The sequence below is a fragment of the Pinus tabuliformis genome, chromosome 7, assembly GCF_031772625.1.
Source record: "Pinus tabuliformis cultivar Carrire ecotype Pingquan chromosome 7, CPIR1, whole genome shotgun sequence".
Lineage (NCBI taxonomy): Eukaryota > Viridiplantae > Streptophyta > Pinopsida > Pinales > Pinaceae > Pinus > Pinus tabuliformis.
Window position 1 is genome coordinate 588,210,976 of NC_142293.1, and position 22,809 is coordinate 588,233,784.

Genomic DNA, 22,809 nt, shown 5'->3' on the forward strand with positions numbered 1-22,809 from the left:
ATCTCATAGAATAAAACATATTTAACACATAGACCAAGGAGTACATGAAACAACTCATAAATAACAAGTTATTGAGAAGAATGGACTCATTTGCATTAATAGGAAACAAAAGGAACAATTACAACCTGAGCCTTGGTGTTGTGCAAGTCCCTCCCAGGGTCCATCAAGAGTTCTCCTTTACTTTGACAAAGCTCACCCACTTCCAAATAGAACAAGCAAAGATGGCAATCTCTCCTCACAAGCTTCTAAATGGGAGTCCTAATTCCAGTAGCATCTACCCTTAGAAATGTTTAGCTTCCAACCTCCCCTCCTTCTGGCCCAATGCCTGTATTTATAGTGCTCTAGAGGAAGTTATTCAGGTCCACCATCAATGGGATAATCCCCTCTTTGGATGGGATAACTCCCTTATTGATGGGATAAGTTCCTCTTTGGTAGGGGTACATGAACCATCTGGAGGCGCTCAATACACGTCGAACAACCTTCTAGAATGCTCTAGAAATGACCACAAGTAACTTTTTAAAGATGAAACTTGCGCATTTTGACCTTTACAGGGGTACGCACCTGCCCCTTTACATACAGAGCGTACAAGTACGCAGCTTTTGTGAACATTGGGTGCGTATCCGCAGGTAAGGTTGAGAAAACCTGCGTACCCAGAGATAAATACATTTACAAAGACTTTCTCTCTTTTTGGAGTTTGACATGGAGAGCAGAGGCATAAGACTTGCCTAAGAGGATAGCATGACTGTTGATAGGGCCATACTAACTGTAAATAGCCATGGTGACATTTTTTAGTGTAACAAGCCAAAGCTTATGATAAAGAGAACTGGACATATATCAAGAAAGTACTTATTCTAACCCATCAACCTCTCCAAAGTTTGCAAGGGAAAGCAAACTTTTTACGCCGATTCATTCCAAACTACGCCGAGGTCACTAAAGGTTTTACACGGTTGTTGAAACAGAACGCTCAATTCTTTTGGGATGAGATTGCCCAACAATCTTTTGATGCACTTAAACACGCGTTGACCCATGCACCGTTGTTGCATCCTCCCAACTACAACCAGGACTACTTCTTATACCTCGCAGCTTCGCATTCCACCATTGGAATGGTGTTAGTTCAAGAAGATGAATTCAGAGCGGAACATGTGATATATTATCTTAGTAGGACATTAAACCCCACTGAGTTAAAATATTCGCATGTGGAGAAATTGGCCCTGGTAGCCGTTCAAGCTGTCCAGCGTTTTCGTCACTACATTCTTCTCCGTAAAACTACAGTTATTTCGGATTGCAACCTTATGATTTATATTTTGACAAAACAACTGCTAGGGGGCAAGTACTCTAAATGGATCATTATCCTGCAATAGTTCGACTTGGAGTTTGAGAAGTCCAAGTCTAATAAATCCTTAGTTTTTGCGGAATTGATGTGTGATTTCCCGCATGCTGACACAGAAACTGTGGCAGAGGAGTCCATTGCGGACGAATCTTTGTTTCTTATCAGTACTTTAGATCCGTGGTACGGGGATATAATCATCTATCTCCAAACCCAAACCTTTCGGCCTGTAGCTTCAAAGTCAGAACGTCGAAAAATTCGGTTTCAATCCCAGCAATACAAGATTATTGGAGATACACTTTATCGCCGGGGGACAGACTTAGTTTTTCGACGTTGCTTAACTCACGAAGAGGCTGAGAGGGTTTTGAATGATTGTCACTCTGGAGCATGTGGCGGTCATATGTCTGGGTATGCCACAGCTCAGAAGGTGTTGCGCGCTAGCTATTTCTGGCCGTCCATGTTTAAAGATTGTATCATTGCAGTCCGGAAGTGCCACAACTGTCAAGTGTTTGATCGCAAGATGCGTGCACCACCTACTCCTCTCCATCCTATAATTGCCGTTGGTCCATTCGCCAAATGGGGTATCGATTTTATTACTTGTAACCCTCACTCGGCCGGGGGGCATGCGTATATCATCCTCGCGGTTGATTATTTTACTAAATGGGCCGAGGCGATGCCTACATTCGACGCAAGCGGCAAAACAGCTGCAGTTTTCGTATTCAATCATATTATAACTAGGTTTGGTGTCCCACAAGCAATCATCACTGACCATGGGAGCCATTTTCGAAACATCATGATGACTGAGCTTACAAGCCAGCTTGGTTTGCGCCACGATAGCTCTACTCCTTATTATCCGCAAGCCAACGGTTTGGTTGAGTCTATCAACAAAGTTATGGTTATCATGATCCGACGAACCATTGGTATTCATCGGTCGAATTGGCACAACATGTTATTTTCAGCGCTATGGGCATACTGAACCTCAGTGAAAACTTCAACAGGGTTCACTCCTTTCCAGCTAGTTTATGGCTTGGAAGCTGTGTTACCCATTGAATGCGAAATCCCATCACTTCAAATGGTTGTCGAATTACTCCCAGCTACTTCAGAAGAGGAGAAACGTTTGTTATACTTAGCTCAATTAGATGAGACTCGACGTGACGCTGCATTGGCAATCGAGACTCACGCGAAGCGAATGAAAGCTCAGTATGATAGAAATGTAACCCCTCGAAGTTTTTCGGAGGGAGACCTAGTGCTATTATATGATCAAGCTAACGATAAGCTAGGTGCTGGAAAATTCGTTCCTATGTGGCATGGACCCTACATTGTAAAGCGAAAGCTAGCAAAAGGGGCCTATGAGCTGGTAGATTTTGATGGGGACTCTTTGGGTAAACCCAGAAATGGACTTTACCTAAAGAGGTATTATGCTTAAATGGTGGGTATGGAGAATTTTAGTTAGGTTAGGTTTTCTTTCTAGCTAGTATGTTTGTTAGTTTAGTTAGTGTGCTTAGCTTAGAAAGTGTGTTTTTCGTCGTTATTCTGGCTTATCTTGGTTTTACTCTTGATATTGCAGATGTCGACGCCTCTCCAAACATACATTGGATTTGCTGATGGTGCTTGTCGTAGTACACGGAATATCTCTTCCGCAGCTTGGGTTATCTATTCGCCCTCTGACGAGTTAGTTTCTATGCATGGGGTAAGCCTCGGTCAAACGACGAACAACATTGCAGAATACAGTGCAGTGGTTGAATTATTATCTGAATCTATTTCATTTGGAATTCGACGTTTGATAGTGAGGTTAGATTCTGAACTTGTTGTATTACAGCCTAATAGAGTATATGCCATTAGAAATCCTGTGTTATTAAGGTTGTTTTTGAGAGTGCGTCTCTTGGAACGTGAATTTGATTACATTGAATATCAGCATATTCCAAGGTCTTTAAATACATTAGCAGATGCAATTGCTTCTCGAATGTTGGACAGACATTTGCGATAATCATGCAAGTAAATTTAAAAACATTTCATCACATATGTTAAACAAAATGAGCCGGTAATAATGATATATATATATAGATAGGAGTGTGTCAAAAAAAATATACATCGTCTTCGATCATAGGTTGAAAAACACCTTATGATCGGCAAAAATGATAAGTACAAAAAACCAAAAATGTTATATGTGTCTACAAAAGTGACTAGCCAATCACTGGTGGTGCTCTCTATACGAGACCACTGCCCGCGCTACCCTACACAAGAACCTCCTAAAAGGTCCTGGGACTGCGACCACATAGCGCTGAAGTCGAATGGGAATGTCATCTATGGTGGTCTCTGGTATATCCACCGTCAGACGCTCTAGATCCTGTTCCAGCTCGGCTAAGGTCTCTGCGGCCGCATCCTGTGGGGCTGGTGCTGGTACAGCTGGTACTCTCCTCTCAAAAGCCCGGAGGTTGGCTGGACGCCATGGACCTACATCTGCATTTTGAAAATTTATACTATCAGTTTGAGGCGATATATATAAAAACAAAAAAAAATATATATAATTTGAAAACTCGTGGAAAATGAAATACCTCTGTCGTCCCATTGTTCTCCCTGTGGAAGAACCATGTCCGGATCATTCCGAAAATCCATTCCGGCATAAGGAAAGTCCTGAATAGCAAAGACCTGGCTTTCTAGCCAGTGAAAGTAACCATCAGGAAATCGAACAACTGCTGCGCCCTCATCAGGATGCCGGGCCATTACCGCAACCCATCTCGTCAACTTAGGCTCCCGAGGCACCCTAACTGGAACTGTAAGATGCTGGGGGATCAGCATTGGAACTCTCTCTAGGGCAAAGGTGACAACTATAGGCCCATATCCAAAGGTCTTCAATTGTCCTCTCTTTGCCTTGGTTAGTTGGCCCTTCAAATTAGCCAACACAGCATCACACCAGTTGAAAATGGTGCCATGGAAACAATCTATAGCCATCCGCATTTGGGACCCTGTGGCTTGGTGCAAAGCGGCCGCGCCGCAAAGTCTGGTAACAGTAAAGGCTATCACCATAAGTTCAGGTCGGGATATGTACTTGATTTCTATCCCTTTCTCATGGTTTTGGTTGTTGCACCACTCTAGTCGGAGACTAGCAAGGGATTGGCCACCTGGCCTAGTCCCGAATAGAGAAAGTTGCTCGCCCCTGTTAGGCAAGCCAGTGAGAAAATATATATCGGAGGGCTCTATCTCGAGCTGGTGCTCTCCGATGTAGAAACATTGCTCCTGAATGTTCCACCTTTCGACCAGCCACTCAAGAAAAGGCACTTGGCCCCTCATGCCAGGTATGGCCCAATATTTGTACAGTCCGCATGCTTTTAATGCATCAATGGAAGGTTGATGACCTATCGCGGCCAAATCAACATCCTCGTGCTCTCTTTCATGCCAATCAAGCATGGTGTGCTCCCTGCACATCATAAAACATCAGTTAGAATCCATAAAATTTGAAAATTTTGGTCTATTTTGGAGGGCCAAGGGTTTCAATTTGCGTTTTGCGGGGTACGCACCCCGGCCTTTAGGGACAGAGCGCCCGGCCGCAGGTTCCCTTAAGGCTGGGTGCGTACACCCCGTAATTTTCCCATTGGGAAAATATCGGGGTACGCAGGTCAGCAGTGCATGACCTGCGTACCCCGAAGGGCGCATTTTGAAACCCCAATGCCCCTAAAAAATCAAATAAAAACTTAAAACTAGATTCTAAACGGATGAAAAACAAGAGAGGGGTGTTGTAGAATACCTGGTGAAACGACGTTCGATTCTGACGGTCGGATTCTCCGCAATCTTCACGGGAAGTTTCTTGTCAAAAGCCCTTTTCTCAACCTCAACAGTAAAATGGTAAAAATGACATGATAAGAAGTCTTTTTATAGGTTTTTTGGGTAAATAAATGCTAGATTTGTTTATTTTTCACCATGAAAGGACATTTTCGATAAATTTTTGCCCATCTTAAACAGGTATGAATAATGTGTTGTTTCTGTGCAGGACAAAGGGACTTTAGGGTAAATTATCATTTTTCACGTCAGAGTCATCTTTTAAGTTCTTTTCTGACTCCTAAAATATGAAAAGATCGCCGAGTGTTTCTTTTACACTCGTTAAAACGGAATTAAAAGACGGTCCCCTTATAGCTCTTTTCTGACCGTAAAATCAGGAAAAGATTGCCGGGTTTTTGTCGTTTCAAAATCGATACGGAAATAAAACGACATGTCCTTGATCGCTTTTTACTTTTCAGGTCAGAGACACTAATCATGAAAGTACTCCTTGGTCGCAAGATCAAGCGGTTCTCCCAGGTATTATTTTATACTTTTTCGGGCTTGGGAGACACAAATTTACGAAAAAGTTCAACCTAGAGTCTTCTTAAGTTTTTCAGACTCTCTAAAATTGAAAAACGCCGAGTTTCTCCTATACTGGGCTCGTTAAAAATTTCACAGTAAAGGACCTGTTCAATTACAAACAGGAATGAACCACTCCTTCCTAGGGTTCGAATCAAAACTAGGTTGGACTCATCCGAAGGATGAGCTTATAATCAAGCATATGTTATCCTCCTCAAGCTTGTTAAAAATAAAGAGGTACTTGCCAGAAATGGTGGGGGAAAAGAGAGAAGAATGAGCCTATTTGTTATCTTTTGTCTCAGAAGAAACCTTATTACCACTCTTGAACACGACACTTTTCATTCACCTGGGTTGGGAAATCCTTTACCTCACAGTTGATCAAACCACTTTGAAAGACTTCAGCCGGGTTCCGGGGATTAACTTTGAGTCATTCATCACCAAGCCATCTGTCGTGTCGTTATGTGTTCAAGAGGTCTGCAAGCAAAACTTTCATCTGCAAAATACTTGCCATCCATTTGACCATCCCCGAGTGAGTCCTTACAGCAACATTTCTTCAACTTGAACAATGATTTCGTGTTGTGGGCTTGCCTGCAACGGGTCGCTTTCTATCGACATCAACACATTATCTAGAGAGATGACTTAGAAATCGTCAGTACCTTGAAGTCTGCATGCATCAATGGCAGGTTTCTCGCATTTGACGTCAGTTTACATCATTGACTCTCGATCGAAGGATTCCGTGAAATGTTCGACATCAACTCATTCATTCACATCTCATGGATTGTACTGGGTACTTTGAGAACCATTGACATTACTGGTGGTCTCTCTCACACTTGTTAACAGTTTACATCATCGACTGGTAATCAAGTGGTTTCTACCATGTTCGACATCAACTCATTTATTCGCATGGCTAGAATCGTACCAATTCGGGAAGCAGAAATGAAGACCCTGGATCTAGTTTCCACCATCCAGGCTACGAGGAGTTTTGTATTCATTATCTAAGTAGACTAATCATAAACAGATGGCTGCGCCCATACTGTGTCTACAAAATTCTATGATTATGATGTACTGCAAGATCATTCCTGTATCAGAGTAGTTAGTCTGTTAGTTAAAGTTTTGATCTGAGTATGGGAATGCCTACCTCAGTGATGATATAATCTTATACATGTATTTTGTGTTGAAAATTGCAGGTTCTGGCCAGGCTCTCCACGAGATAATCCTTGAAATGATAAAGCGCTTCACCCTTCCTAGATAATACAAAACCCTAATCTATTACAGGCTTCGCACTTTAGGGGGCAATCTGTTACACTAAAAAATGTCACCATGGCTATTTACAGTTAGTATGGCCCTATCAACAGTCATGCTATTCTCTTAGGCAAGTCTTATGCCTCTGCTCTCCATGTCAAACTCCAAAAAGAGAGAAAGTCTTTGTAAATGTATTTATCTCTGGGTACGCAGGTTCTCTCAACCTTACCTGCGGATACGCACCCAATGTTCACAAAAGCTGCGTACTTGTACGCTCTGTATGTAAAGGGGCAGGTGCGTACCCCTGTAAAGGTCAAAATGCGCAAGTTTCATCTTTAAAAAGTTACTTGTGGTCATTTCTAGAGCATTCTAGAAGGTTGTTCGACGTGTATTGAGCGCCTCCAGATGGTTCATGTACCCCTACCAAAGAGGAACTTATCCCATCAATAAGGGAGCTATCCCATCCAAAGAGGGGATTATCCCATTGATGGTGGACCTGAATAACTTCCTCTAGAGCACTAAATACAGGCATTGGGCCAGAAGGAGGAGAGGTTGGAAGCTAAACATTTCTAAGGGTAGATGCTGCTGGAATTAGGACTCCCATTTAGAAGCTTGTGAGGAGAGATTGCCATCTTTGCTTGTTCTATTTGGAAGTGGGTGAGCTTTGTCAAAGTAAAGGAGAACTCTTGATGGACCCTGGGAGGGACTTGCACAACACCAAGGCTCAGGTTGTAATTGTTCCTTTTGTTTCCTATTAATGCAAATGAGTCCATTCTTCTCAATAACTTGTTATTTATGAGTTTTTTCATGTACTCCTTGGTCTATGTGTTAAATATGTTTTATTCTATGAGATTATCAAGTGCTATTTAATCGTTTGATTGTTAGTGGATGCAGGTTTCAAAGTGAAGGAGGAGCTCATCTGGATCAGTGAGGCTGGACTGCTACAACAGCGTTGGATTACAGGTAGGATCTAAACACTTGATTTCTTATATAGTAAATGCATGTTTAGAGAAGGATTGCTCTTGTTTGTCTTGTTTGTCACTAGAGAGTCTTAGGCTCCTAGGGAGGTTGGTTGTGTCCGCACTATCGACTCTTTCCGCCTGACAATCCTTAGCAACATGTCTTGCATCATCAAGCATATAGGCTTTAACTATTTCTCAGTGTCTTGTTAACCTGTGCATGTGAGTTTGCTTCACTCCCCTCATAGGCTATCTTTCCAGACTTAAACCATGTGATGGCCAAGCAGCTCCCCCAAAAAATTGCACAATTTTGGAAGGGAACCAGACTTCCCTCCAAAAATTGCACAAATCAACTAGCCAGCCTGCTGAGCTCAAGAATTACGCAATGCTGCCTGTCAATCTTCCTCTGAAAAATTGCGTAATTCATCCTAGGATAGCTGCTCAGCCCAGGAATTGTGTAATCTTGGGAGATAGTCACCTGTTCCTCCCAAAAATTGCACAATCTCTCTAGGACAACCAACTCTACTGAACCCAGAAACTGCACAAATCCCTCTCCTAGGCTTGCATACTGTTGCATGTGCCTTCAGGTCGACCGGTCCCCTCTAAGACTGAGCTATCCTGATTTGCATGCATGGCCTGTTTTTTCCTGAAATAGAAAAGGAAACATGCAAAGAGCATCCCCAGATTTAGGGATCTATTTTTAGCAGTTGGAGGTCACACACAAGGATCATTTTGAAAACCTCACACCAAGTGTCACTTTTCCTATATTTGTGGCATGTGCATCATGACCTCAATCTTATCAAAACTTATGTACCGGACGTTGCAAAGCTCATTCCTCACATCGATCTTGTAGCTTTGACATCGCACATCACATCTAGGAGTCGTTAACACATTCAGCTCAGTTGTTTCGAGGTAAGCCCGCTTTGCATGTCTTGCGTTGCGCTTTTGTCGCTTTTTGTGTTTCATCTTGTGTGAGGGCTATCTGCTTGATTTTAATGAACACTTTTTGTCATTTTAATGTATGTTAGTTCGTACAAGCACTGTTTCAGTTTTCATTCGCATCTCACTGTTGTCGCGTGCATGACATTGTTTTTGCACTGATGGTCGCCGTCGCGGCAACCTACTTCACACGCATGCATGTTGTCCTGTCTTCTGAATCTTACACTCACTATTTACATGCATGATAATTCAATCTTGTGTACACTCAGCTTCACCATGCATTCAGACTTCTCATGTTTCAGTCGCCCACCGGCGGGTCTGAGTTACCTTGGCCCAAATTCTGCCTTGCCTAGACAACATTACACAATTCTGAGAGGGAAGGCACTACCTTCCTCCTAGAAAATGCATAAATCTAGCTAGTAAGTGCCCTCGAGTCTTGCTTTGTGCAATTTTGAGAGGCAGTGACTGCTTGCCCAGAAAATTGTGCAATGCAGTCCCTGGCCCTACATCACTTGGGAGCTGAAATTGCGCATTGCGCAATCTCATCATCCAGCAGGGCAGGCTGGACTATGAATTGCGTAGTTCCAACAATCAGTTAGCCTCTTGATAGCTCGGACTCTTCCTTACACATTTTTGGCAGTCAGTATCGCGACCTCCCAGTGGAAAGTGTGCAATCTTCACGACCAGTCACACAGGTATGTTACAAGTTAGTCCTCTAGTTTGTTTTGGTTTTCGACTGACAGATTGATTTCCATGAGTGTTGCTATGTATCCAAGTATCGCAGGTGTTCATCTACCTCTCAGTGGCACAGGCACAATGGCTTCCAGGAGAGCAGAGTCAAAGACACCGTTGAGAGCACAACTGGAGATGCAGCCGAGCAAGTGTCTATAAGCTTGCCTACCTAAGAAGACATCAAGTTGTTCGTAGACAAGGAAATCAAGATGAAATGGCAACAACATTGCATCGAGCAACGCCATCAGAAACAACAGATGGTAGCACACCTGCATGCGACGAATATAAGAGGAAGGTCTTTGACAACACGAAGGTGAGCAAACTTGCAAGTGCATAGAAAATCCACTTGTGATGAAGACAACTTTGGATATTGAGGCTATGAGGTGATGGCACGACACAGAGATCATGCGAAGGCAGAGAGAGAAATAGGGAAGGAGTTTCATGTGCTGAAGCAGCAACTGAAGGAATAACAACAGTTGTACAGATGAGAAAAGGGTTGCAACATGAACATGTACAACAAGGGGCGTGACATACACAAAATGATGAAACTGCGCCTGTACAAGTTATAGATCCATCCCAACAATTGGCACGGAGCAGACAAGGTAAGCAGTGTTGTCGATCGCATGCAAGGTAGTTCAACAACATGCATGTCATTGCACACATGCATGCGGTCCCACCTATTGGCACACTCACCAAGGCGAAGACATGAACTTAGTTCGGCTAAGGCTGAACATGCATTTTGACAGTTGATGCGCATAGCCACCAACACACACTTGGAGATCAACATGGACACTATGCATTAGTGTGTTTCCGATCTGGCCACACCCAAGATGACCATGCACATGCTATCAGACGAGTTGGACAAAGGAGCCATATCAGTGTACCCGGATGCAACCGAGACAAGAGTTTTCTTTCAGCAGGATGTCACCATTGAGCACATAGACACCAACACGGACCACCAAGCTTGGCATCAGCTTGTCACAGTCGACTACCATGAGGATGTCGAAGAGTTGATCATCTCACAACCGTCCGAGTCTTAGTGATGTCTTGCATGGATTGCTCAAGCCTATTTTGTTTCACATGGGTACATGTGCAGATTGAATGTAACATCTTGTAAAGTGGAAGTCCAAGTGTTGATAGTTGAATGTAATAGACATAGAATAGTTGAAGAGTAATGAGGGCAGGTGAACAGTCACAAAGGGGGAATGTCAAGGGTCACCCCACCTTTTGCTATTTATAGTACCTGGTAACTCATTGATTAGGCTTTTGGTCAGCCAAGCTTCTGATAGGAGTATCTTAGAGAAAGCTTGGAGAATATCTTAACGAGCCTTGGCTTCTCCATAGTGCAGAGCTAGTACATCTCTTTGGAGGAGCATGTGCAGTGACTGTAACGTTTTGCTATCGGGACTAGTGGTTGGTCATGGTTGTACTATATGATTGGAACTTTCACTTCTTATTATAACAAAGCCAACATGTTTCATGCAGATGTTGTTATTGTATTTCAGCTATCTTGTTTACTCTAATGATATATGTATCTATTTGCTTACGCATGCATGTATGGACTCTTTCTGTATAAGTATGCATGAATCTTACTGAGGTGTGTTGTTGGTTTAACCATTACTTTGGATTGTTAGCTTACTTGCTTTCTAGTTTGTGATGCAGCTTCGCTCGTGTGTTCCTTTCCAAGCTGCATGCTTCCACTGGTTTCCAAGGGGCGCACTCACTTCACTTTCCGTGTGTTAGAACCGTTCATGCACCTTCCTTGGCTTGCTGCACATGTCACACCCTTGCTACCAATAGGGACATCTTACTTGCCTTTGCGTGCAACAACAGTCAAGGCGATACCGTACGACCCACTGCTGGGACTCCTACACCAAACGGTCTAAGGCCTAGTTGGGACTTTTTACCGGGGAGATTCCCTGACATGTTGGCGGGTCCAACACTGTCAACAACTTCATTGTTTGGATTTGTAAATAAGAAAATACTTATCCCATCCTCATGGATTTGCCTCATAATTGTATGAATTTAAGATATATAAATAAAAATGCACATAACACATCATATAAATTCAATTAAAAAGGAAAGGCAAAAGTTCAAGAAATTTAAACATTAAGTTTGGCATTTTACTATATGAACAAATTCCCCCACAATTAGTGCAAAGAAAAATTAATAAATCTCATTATGGGTTGTCAAATGGTATGACATCCAAGGCCGACTTCTCCCTCCACCTGGCACAAATGCAGAACGAGGGAGTTATCGCATATCACCATCAATTGTATAACATTAACTTGCCTCCATTCGAACTTCAATGAGCATTATCCCACCATGTTGAGTTTCAAGAGCAATCTGCACAAGAGAAGGGAACCTGAGTATAATGATACCATGATTAAAGTTGGTCTCCTAATTCAGAAGTGTGGTTTCTAAAAGGATGGCATGAATTACGACTTTTCCTCATAGGAAAATGCTGTGGTACTCCTTCCTCTTCTTGAAGCATCTAAGAAGGAAAGTTTGTTATGTAATATTTCAAAGCTCTTTCTCGTTTTGATGTTTCCTTTTAGTCTGTGGTTAAGCCTAGTTATAGAAGGTTGGACATTCCACCCTTTTCTATTAAACCAACATATAACTTTGGCTTATGCAACCCATTAGTTTGTATCACCTTTTAAAGGTTCATGCCTCTACTTTTCTCGTTGTTAGTCTCAACTTCTTTTTAAAGTCTCATTTTCTACTAAAGGTTTCACTTTACTTTGTTTCCCATATTATCCCTTCCCTAGCTTCTTGGTTTTCCACTTCAACATTGGGTAGTTTTGAACTCTGCCTTCTGTCCTTCTTTTGTTTGGAAGGATTTTTTCTCTCGCCCTCATGGTGGAGGGTCTCTGGCTTCTAGTTGTGACTATCCTCTATGTTTTTTCAAGCTTCTTTGTGCTCCTTGTGTTGTTTTAGGCCAAGCCCAAAGTCTTTTTGTTCATTCTCATCCCTCTCCCCTCCATCCCTTGGGGGATTTATCGGGTTCATTATAGCCTTTCATAAGAATCTCTATTCTCAAGTCCTTGCTTAATGCCATAGGGAGTTTAACTTTGTGAAGTTTTTTTTTTTTGTAGCTTCTTCTCCCCCTTTAGGTTTTTCAGCCTCCATCACTTTTCCTCACTCTTGTGGGTTTTCTACCATCTGCTCATCATCATGCCCAAAGGTAGAGGTGTATGTCATATAATAGGTTGAAACCTTCTTACTCCAAAGCTTAGACTGCAACAAAGAATTCAACAAGAATCTATCACAATTATACTCCTCCAAATGTGCAAAAATAAATAGTAAGTGTGGAGGGAGAAGCCGAAATTGAACATAGATTCATTTTTAATGAAGGTGTTATGAAGCAGGTGGGGAATTGAATTCCATGTACAAGCAACATTAGGACAAGGAACACCAAGTACATGCAAATTATGGACATCTACTAGCAACTAAAAACAATAATGGGGAAGATTATAGTGGAATGATCTAAGAAGCAGTAGGAAATTATTCTCTGCCTGGATGAAACCCAAGAGCAAGGTAGGAAATTGGACATAAAAGTGATGAAGTTGACCAAGAAATTGGTAGACTTAGAGTTCTCTGACTCAGAGGAAGACATTAGTCCACCTGTTACAATTCAGGTGGATTTCCCCACTGAGTAGTTGTATAGTTGATAAATTTCATTTTTCAGTTTTGCAAAGTTTTTTAAATAAAAAAAGGACAGGGATGTAGCTATGGCAAGCAATTTAGGACTAAGGTCAAGTAGATAGTGTTTCATAACTTTATATTCTAAACTCAAACCTTTTCAATGGACTAAATTAGTTTTGCAATGTGACTAGTATGGTTTCTGTAGTGGCATACCAATGCACATGGAAGACATTTCCTATGTTATCTTATTTTTTATATGATCTAATACAATCTTTCTGCCCAACTTACACAAAACAACAATAACATATACATACACACACACATATATGTGTGTGAAAAAATGCATTGTTTTTAAAAGTGTCTCAATACTCATTGCATCAATAATGCAACACCCCTATGTCTTGCTTTTTCTGACATGACTGTTTTTAGACTTTTTAGTTATTCTAGACTTAATAGCTATGGAAGCCAGGATGGAAACTAGGTGATGATGTAAAGACTCCATAGTTTTACACAAGAGTAAGATGCACACAATCTTCATAAATAACCTGCAATACAGGCCAAATTGGAAAACTCAAGGGAGTGAGTTAAAATAAAATAGTGGATAAGGTGTAAAATGGAAAAGGAGTGTTGTAGATCTATGAAATTATATTTTGTTGTTTTGACCATCAAACTTGATTATATCAAGATACCGCTTAATTATCTATGTTGGTATTTTAAATTCCTTATTTATGCCCTCATACTTTTGTGGGTTTATGGAAGGGCATGGAAACAAGTTGTAGAACAATCAAGATGGACTTGACTAAGTCCACTTTGGAACATAATTGACAATAATATAACAACCATGAAAGTGGCAGAGATAATAGGTTGTCCTACACTTAAGTATGCATGGCAAATGCCTATTTGATACGATGGTGTCAAAATAACAACATAAATGGAGTGTTGCAAGTAGTCCTTAAATTATTATTGCCTTTGTGTAAGTGATATGAAAGGAAAAGTGGAAATTACATATTTTTAAATTCACATTAAATGAAGTCCATGTCACTTGGCACATGTGTGAATAAATGAACAAAAGGACCTATTGTATTGTTGTGATGTTACACCGATGTTGTTGACCTTGTTGGGTGCATGTAGATAACTTTTTTGGATGCACATTAAAAATATTTTGTGGGATGCGTGAATGAAAATGGAAAGCACATGTTTAACATGTATGGAAACATGCTAGAAAATGAGCGTGAAATGAAGACAAGAGTATGTTTTACTTTGTAACTGAGCCATCGCTCAAAATAAAGTACAATGGAAGCGCCTTATTACTGAAGAGATTATAATGAAAAGGAAAGAAGAAATGCACGAGACATTTCCTTTCCATATTTAGAAAATATGGAATTGAGGAAACACGGAGGACAATGTTTACTTCCAAGGGGGAAGATGTAACACCCCTATGTCTTGCTTTTTTCATACATGACTATTTTTGGACTTTTTAATTATTGTGGACTTAATGGGTATGGAAGTCGGGATGGAAACTAGGTGATGATGTGATTATATTATATTATATTTTATTAAATTAATAAATGATATTGCTTGTGAATATTCATGAAAGAGCACTAGAATTTTAAAAAAGTTCTTGCTAATTTATGAAAAGTTATTGGTGGTTAAAGTCCAAATGTTGGGCCTTCCCTAAAATTCTCCTAAAAAATCCCTCGAAGAAAATAATTGAAAATATTAGCATAATGGGAGAGAAATATTTTGTTAATCACTTAGTTGGAGAGAAATACTAAGTGGGGTGGAATAAACAACAAAGGTAGAGAAAATTGTGCTTTAAAGAAAAAAATAATGTTTTTTCAAAAAAATTAAAACAAAAAAGGCCTAGGCAAAAGGCTGGTAGACTGACGCTGCTAAAAATATGTTGGGAATAAATCTATAAAACAAACTGCCTAGGAATCAAGTGATTGTTGATTCCTTAGGGCAAGAAGGTCTTAGCTTGGGGGGAACTATTCGAGATAGTTCATAGTTGGGTGGAATGTGCTCAGTTCCAAAATATTTCCCATACAAATTTATATGGGTAGATTAAATTCTATCTAAATTCTTGTTGTTGATTATTATGGATAGATTAAATTCCGTTTAATTGTTATTGTTTATTTGAAGCTTTTAATGATTTGTATCCCATATGCATGGTTATCTATTTTGTTATATGGTATTGTCACATTAGAGTAAGTTTAGAATTTGGATTGAAGATGGACTTTATGAATAAAATTAAATGTATAAGTATTAGTTACCTTCATATTTTATATATTTTGTAAGCAATCTTCATTATTGAAGGATCTCGTTACAATAGTAGCATAGATCAGATATAGCATAGATCAGATATTGCATGCTTGTCATAAATTGCATGCATGAAAGAATTGTAGCCAATTAACTATTTTCACATATAAATTTAGTGGCAAAAATGGGCCATTCTATTATTAGTTATATAAATTGATTCAATCCAAAGAAAAAAGTATGAATGCATAGAATGAATATAAATAAGATTATAATGATGAACATAATGGAAAAAGAGTGTATGCAGGTATAAAATAGAGGAATGAGATTTAGTACCTGAGTTCGTGTAGTTATCAGATTTATTCTTCTATTGATACACTGGAATGATTGATTATTTAAAGGAATACTATGAAATTAAGAAGAATATAATTTTGGAAAATAAATTGTTTGACAAATATAAGTTAGCAGTTGTCTATAATGCGACTTTTTGAAAGCCTTTTCGGTGGGTTTTTCCGGTCAAAATCCGGCAGCAATTTATTGGAATCGCAAGTTTGATAGCTAGTTTTTGCACAATCAAAGCGTCCCAGGGGTTTTCAGGGTGCTGAATCCAAATATGCAGTTAAAAAACCATTTTAACTGCAACAAATCAAGATTTAACCTCAATTTCTTCTGCCGGATTCCGTCACCGGAATCTCCAAAAAGTCGCATTGTAGACAACTCCTATAAGTTATACATTAACTAAACAATTACCTTAGATTGCGAGCCTAGCTAAAGAGACTAGTAGAGAAATTGTGTCTTTGGACTAATGGTAAATATCGTTAACAAAATAATGAATCTTTAATTACATCACTATATTATTAAAGAGGTACATTGATTTTGTAAATATCCTATACAACGGGAAGAGAGTAAAACGATGCCTTAAAAATATGAATAAATTCATGGGAGAACTATAAATAAGTAATTGCAAACCCATTTATTTTTTTATAGGTAAGGAAACAAGGAATACATTCGGTATTCCAGTAAACAAATTTACAAATTCTATTGATGGGAAGTTCAAATGCAACTAGTTACTGGTATGTAGTCATTAATTTAATATTTTTATTTGGGTATACTTGGGAGTAGCCTATTTTGAAGCTTATGTAAAAAGACTAGAGAATTAAAAAGCAAAGCGAGAGAGGGTAAGAGATAATTAACTGAAAAAAGGGGGTTTTCATTACCCAATACGCAACCGAGAATTTCAAGAATCTGTGATGGAGTTTCAAGAAGGTTCACAATAAAAATAGAAGAACCTAACCCATATAAAGATTTAGGACCTAGTTCTTCACTATAACTTAAAGTCGTTTTTTAAATTGACATCAATAAACATAAATACTCGACCAAGTAAGAACTACACACCATGTCGTGAAAGAAATCGAGATGCTATACACGTGGACACTTTAATAAAAAGGATATTGTAACCATTGGTGTCCCAAATCCAACCATGAAATCAAATAGGAAAGACAAATATATCAAACATATCATATATCTTTGTACATTAAAAAGCACACGAGTGCATGGTATGACGGTCGGGTGGGTCGGTTTGCACGCCCCCTGGTCGGTTTCGAGTCCTGCAGAGGTTGCTGCTGCAGCGCATGTTGAGCCATGATGATGGCGATTATAGTCTCGATGTGACGACTGTCATTCTGACACACATTTGTACTATATATGTAAAAAAGAGGGCCCATAATGCTTCTAAAGGGAACCAGCCCCTCCCATTTTTAAAAAAATCTTTGTACATTAAAGGAGTAGTGTGAAGAAAAAAATAAATGAATGAATTGAAAATTAATTGAATTCATTTCATTGAAGTTCAGAAAAGGAAATAGTTTAAATATTGTTATTCTGTACAAAATCTAGTGACTCTAGGGGTTAAAAAAAACTAGATTTGAATACAAATGTTTTAACAAAATTGGTGAGCCATTATTGGCTTCAATAATTTGTGGTACATATAAACTATCTAGAACCTTACAGGGTCAAAACAATAGAAACCCTGAGAAAACGAATGGAGAGAAAGCATGCGGTCATCCATAAAGCTTTGGGTGAAGCAAGAAATTTCCAACTTGAAAAGTAGACCCTTGTTAGTCCTTAAAATGGTCATAATGAAGGAACTAAGAACGCGTTGCATTAAAAACCCATACTCGAATTAGTACTTATCATGTAAACCATGAGAAATTAGTTGCATTAGAACTGCTAAGCGTATGGATATAAGTAGAACACAATTAAAAGAGGTTGTGAGAAATTACATGAAGGGGTAGCCTGGAAGGCAGTCTCTGGAACCTGACATGCATATAGAAGCAAATTAAAAAGATACTTACGGTGTTTTCCTGAATACTTAAAAATTCAGTAAAATAAATTGGGAAACCCAATACTAATTTGACACCAAGCTTTGGCTATAATCTTAACATAATCGGGCATGGTATAGTCAATAATGTGAAATTTGACAAGGCAACGACCATCATACTACGAATTAGAAAGAACATAGACTATATTCTTCCTTGGGAGAGTCAAACCCTTCCACGCATAACTGAGGGTTTGGGGATAGCACCACACTTGTTGTTTCTTTTGGAAGGAATTTATCAACAAAGCCAAATAAATTAGAAATAAAGAAAGAAAAAGATAACCTTCGTGCACAAAGGCAACATAACCAATCACCACAACTATGCAAACCAAAGTACTCTGGTACACTGAAAGAGACACATAATAAGTTAGAAGAAAATATTTTTAAGATTGTTAGTATGAGATTTCTTGGAAGGTGTACCAAAAATATTTCACTTAAGTCACTAGTGACAAGTGACCCTAATAACAATTTGTGGCTTCTTACGCTTTAGATCTGCAATAATAAAACGAGAAAAACCTGCAACAAAAGACATATGCAATCCAAAACAATAAACAACAATATATATCCAATGTAATAACCTAATATGGAAAGACTTTTAAATGAATAATAATCTTTATTGATAACACCCGGTGAAGGAGATATACAAAAAGGGTATGAAAATCCCCCTCTGTGGGACGTGTCCTTTGATGTCCTTGACACTTCAGTAACCGATCCTCTCTCTCAATATGTGAAAAACCCAAAACAATGTGTAGAACTCAAGTGGGAGCTCAGATGTAATAAGACGATAATGGTGACGGTGAAAATGATCATAGTGAAGAATGAATGGAAAACCCTCTTATTTATAACAAAGTATTGGTTTAATTTCGAAAATGGAAATAATAAAATAATATTGACCAAATCAAGATCTAACAATTAGGAATACTTTATTATATTTTTTGGAGAGGGAAAATATATTCAAAATGGTCAAATATCTTTATTTAGAAATAATTAACAAATAAAATGATTTATTAATTATTTCGCGAGGATTAAAAATGGTTTGAAATTGAAATAATGATTCCAATAATAGAATTAAGGAATAATAAATAAACAATGATTTATTTAATTATTCCTAGGTGATTTAGTCAAATGTGACAAGGAGTAATTATCAAACAATGATTTAATAATTATTCCTAGAGAAAATTAAATAAATAATGATTTATTCAATTATTTTCGTGGGGGTTTTTAATTTTAATTAGAAATAACTTAATAAAAATGGTTTATTAAATTATTTCCCATGGTGAAAGTGATTTTACTATGGTAAAATTAATCTTACATGGTGTATTTCGATCCGCCTAGTTAGAAATGGCTAGGTGATCTTTTTTGGTGATAATAGATAGGTCCCCAACGTATGAGTGTTAGGAGAAAATCATATGACCGAAATATGTTGTAGGTTATACTTCCATAAGACACCAAAGGAGAGAGCGAGAGAGAGAGAGAGAGAGAGAGAGAGAACCGAAACAATGCAAGGTAGGACAAAAATGGAGGGGACGAGACCTATTAAACTGATAGAAGTTTCCTTTTATGTTGGAGTACATGACCTCGAATGAGGCAGGGGAGGCATACCCATACTCATCGAGATAACTAAGTACAAAGAATAATGGTGAGCCCAACAATGTGGGACTTAGCTACAAAGTACATGATACATGATATGCTAGCATCAATGGGCCGAAAAATAATATAATGAATCCCATATACATAATGTGCCCGGTTAAACAGAGGCCAAGACTATATATAATAACATCTAAGTACATGAGACATAATTCCCCTCAAGCTGACATGGTGAGGGGGGATCAGAACCAAAGAAGCACTACTGAATAGGAAAGGGCTCTAAAGATCTAAATGGATCATCTGGAGGAGACATGCATGTTGTGGGCGCTGTAAGCGGTTGAAACCGAACCCATTACATCTGCGAAATTGCATCTAAGGCTAGATTGATATTTGCGGACATCTGGGCATGTGGGGGGATACCTGAAGGGACACCCCCTCATGAGGTCTGAAACATTTCACACACACACGGGAATCACTGGGAAAATCATCTAGATCATCGAACCATCAAGTGTACGATTCTTAATCGTATGATAATGAGATGGCGTTGAGCATGTGAGAAACAACCCAGTCAAAGGGCAATGACGATTCCCTTTGCTTGATCCGAGACATCGAAAAAAGATGAAGGATGGAACTAAGGTAGATCGCCCTCTTGACCACATTTATGGAATAAATGTGCCGAAGTCGACAGAAGAGGGCCCGCCAAAGTTAAGGCAATGAGGAATCCTTAACAAAGGCATGAGGTATCATAGTAGAGTGACTGATGGACTGACACCAGGGATGATGATGGAAGGAAACAAGATGAGTGGTGGGTTGATGACTTCCCTTTTCAGAGCATAATATGCATGGTTGACCTGGCATCACCTAACTCGATTCTAGAGGGGATGGTCAATTACTCAGACGAGGGCTTTTCAAAGACAAAGCAGTATAGATGGAGGCCAAATATGAACATGATGGGATGGATGTGACACAAATATGTATGGAACACTGTAACTGGACTCAAGGGGACTCGAAACAGACTCCATAGATGCAAGGGTGACTCATCTCGGATGCTCTGAACAAGGGTGACTCGATGATGCTGCCACATGGGGGAGGCCTGGAGGGGACCATAAAAACATGAGTAAATGATGGTTATTCATGACGAAAATCGACATGTGATTCAACCAATGCGCAGGTAAAGTGGTATTAGAGTATAGATATCTTAAATGAAGAAATTCAATTTTAATAGGTGGCAAAGTGATACCTCATGGGGAAAATGGATTCTTGGTGAAGTGTAATATTAACAAAAACAAAGTGAGACTCATTATAGAACTCGGTGAGTGACTTCCAATGGCGTTGATGGTTCATCAAACCAAGCTACGGTTTAGTTACAATGGGCGACATAAAAACTAGGTTTTTTCCTATAAAATAGCTTCTTACCCCCAAATACAAATCATTTGCATAATGAGTTATTGGAGAATTTGGAGAGTAGGGGAAGGCCCTAAATCTTGTGGGGATCGTAGCGGATAAACCGAGCGTTGGAATCAGGATCTAGAAGTTGGAGGTAGGTGGCATAACCTTACTCATCATTTTTGGTGGCTTGGATCTTTAGATTAGGGTTTCAGCACACTGGGGGAACCCCTACTCTTCTTCATGGTCAGAGTGCACTTTTTGGGCCCTGGTATGCATTCTGGAATGCATAAATTGGGCCAAGAAGTGTGTCCAACACAATTTTGAGGAAAAAACTACGTTCTGGACTGAGAGGAAAAGTAGGAAGGGGGGTCCCTGTTGAGCTGAAGCTGTGGACCCATGATGAGTGCCTTTGACTCTGAACTGACAAAACATAATGTATGTTGCAGGTATGGAAGAGCTAAAGGTGTCATGGCGAGAAAGATATTTGAAAGCTCTTTGTACTGATATTCAGGGGAATCAAGGAGTCAGAGGGGTTTTGACACGGTATGGGGTGCTGAATTTCTTGGAGAACCCATTAATGAGGGCTGGTGAGCCTTTGCTGTTGAGGATTGTGAGCTACTGGGACCCAAATCAAGAGGTGTTTGTAGTACAAGGGCACACAATTGAGATCACGATTCAGGACATATATTTTATGACAAGATTGCCCCTGCTGGGGGTGGTGGGGGAAATACATCCAGTGCTTCCTCGTGGGAGGCATATAGGAGAGTTTGTGGATCGTCATTATGTACCGAGTGTTCATGAATAGGGAACAACCATTCAAATAAGTTAATTAGAGAGGCTTGAAACACGAGCTACAGCCGCGACAATGTTGCATATCTTGGGTAGTCATGCCTTCCATCACATCACTAGGGGGAAGATGATGCTGGTGGAGAGTGTGTTGGCAGGGACCTACTCTGGGTGGGTTGAGATGATGATGACATTGTTGAAATGACAGTTGACACTATGTAGGCGAAGTACCAATGATAAGTGTTCTTTTGGGATAGTGTTATGCTCATTCTTCTTTGAGAAGATCCCAACCATCTGTCCTCATGTATAGATCCATGATGGGGGCCCATAGGAACCCGGGATGCGCCACCGGGGGAAGCTACTGCGACAAGGTGGAGGAGGGGGAGTCAAATGGATGTTCCGACCTAAGTTTTTTGCACATTGGGAACAAATGCCACTATACACAGATGATTATCTATATAATGGAATGAACTATCAGGGAGATCTTGACTTACCACTTCCACCGTGATGAGCATGGGGTCCAAATGGTAAGTGAAAGTTGCTATATATTTGATGCATTTATAGTTTAAGAAATATGTGTATGTGGTACTGCTTTCTAAACTTTGTGGTATGCAGATATAGCACCGGTGAGTCCAACATGATATAGTGGATGAGCCGCAGTGCTTGGGGTTGCAGATAAGGGTGGTTCTACATCACAACATAGATCAGGTAGTGATTCTCTACTAGAGGATTTCCGAAATAAATTCAATGTGCTACTGACCGGGCTGACAAAGCGCGGGTGGCATGAGTTAGAAGATCAATATATAGATGAGTGCACTGGTCTTCCCTCAAAGTGATGAGGTATCACGACGCGCGTTGCTATGGCCGGTCAGATAGTTCGAGACCTACAAGCTGGTGGGATGGATCCATTGGCTCGGGAGCCTCCAGATGATAGTGATTAGTCATAGGGACATGTGGGTCCCCATTTTTGTTTTCTTATAACATGCAAATGAGCATGTCGGATATATTTAGAGTAGTGGAATCCAAACACTATATGTTGGATATAATGATACATAATATGGTTATGCATATTTTTGTGACGATTGTGGTTCACCATTTGTTTATGCTATGGATGTCTTCTTGTATATGCATGTGATAAATGCCAATCTAGAATATTATTTGCAATGGTATCTACATAGTGATTTTGGGCTCTAGGAACATGACTGAATGTAATGGATTCAAATTCACATGCCAAA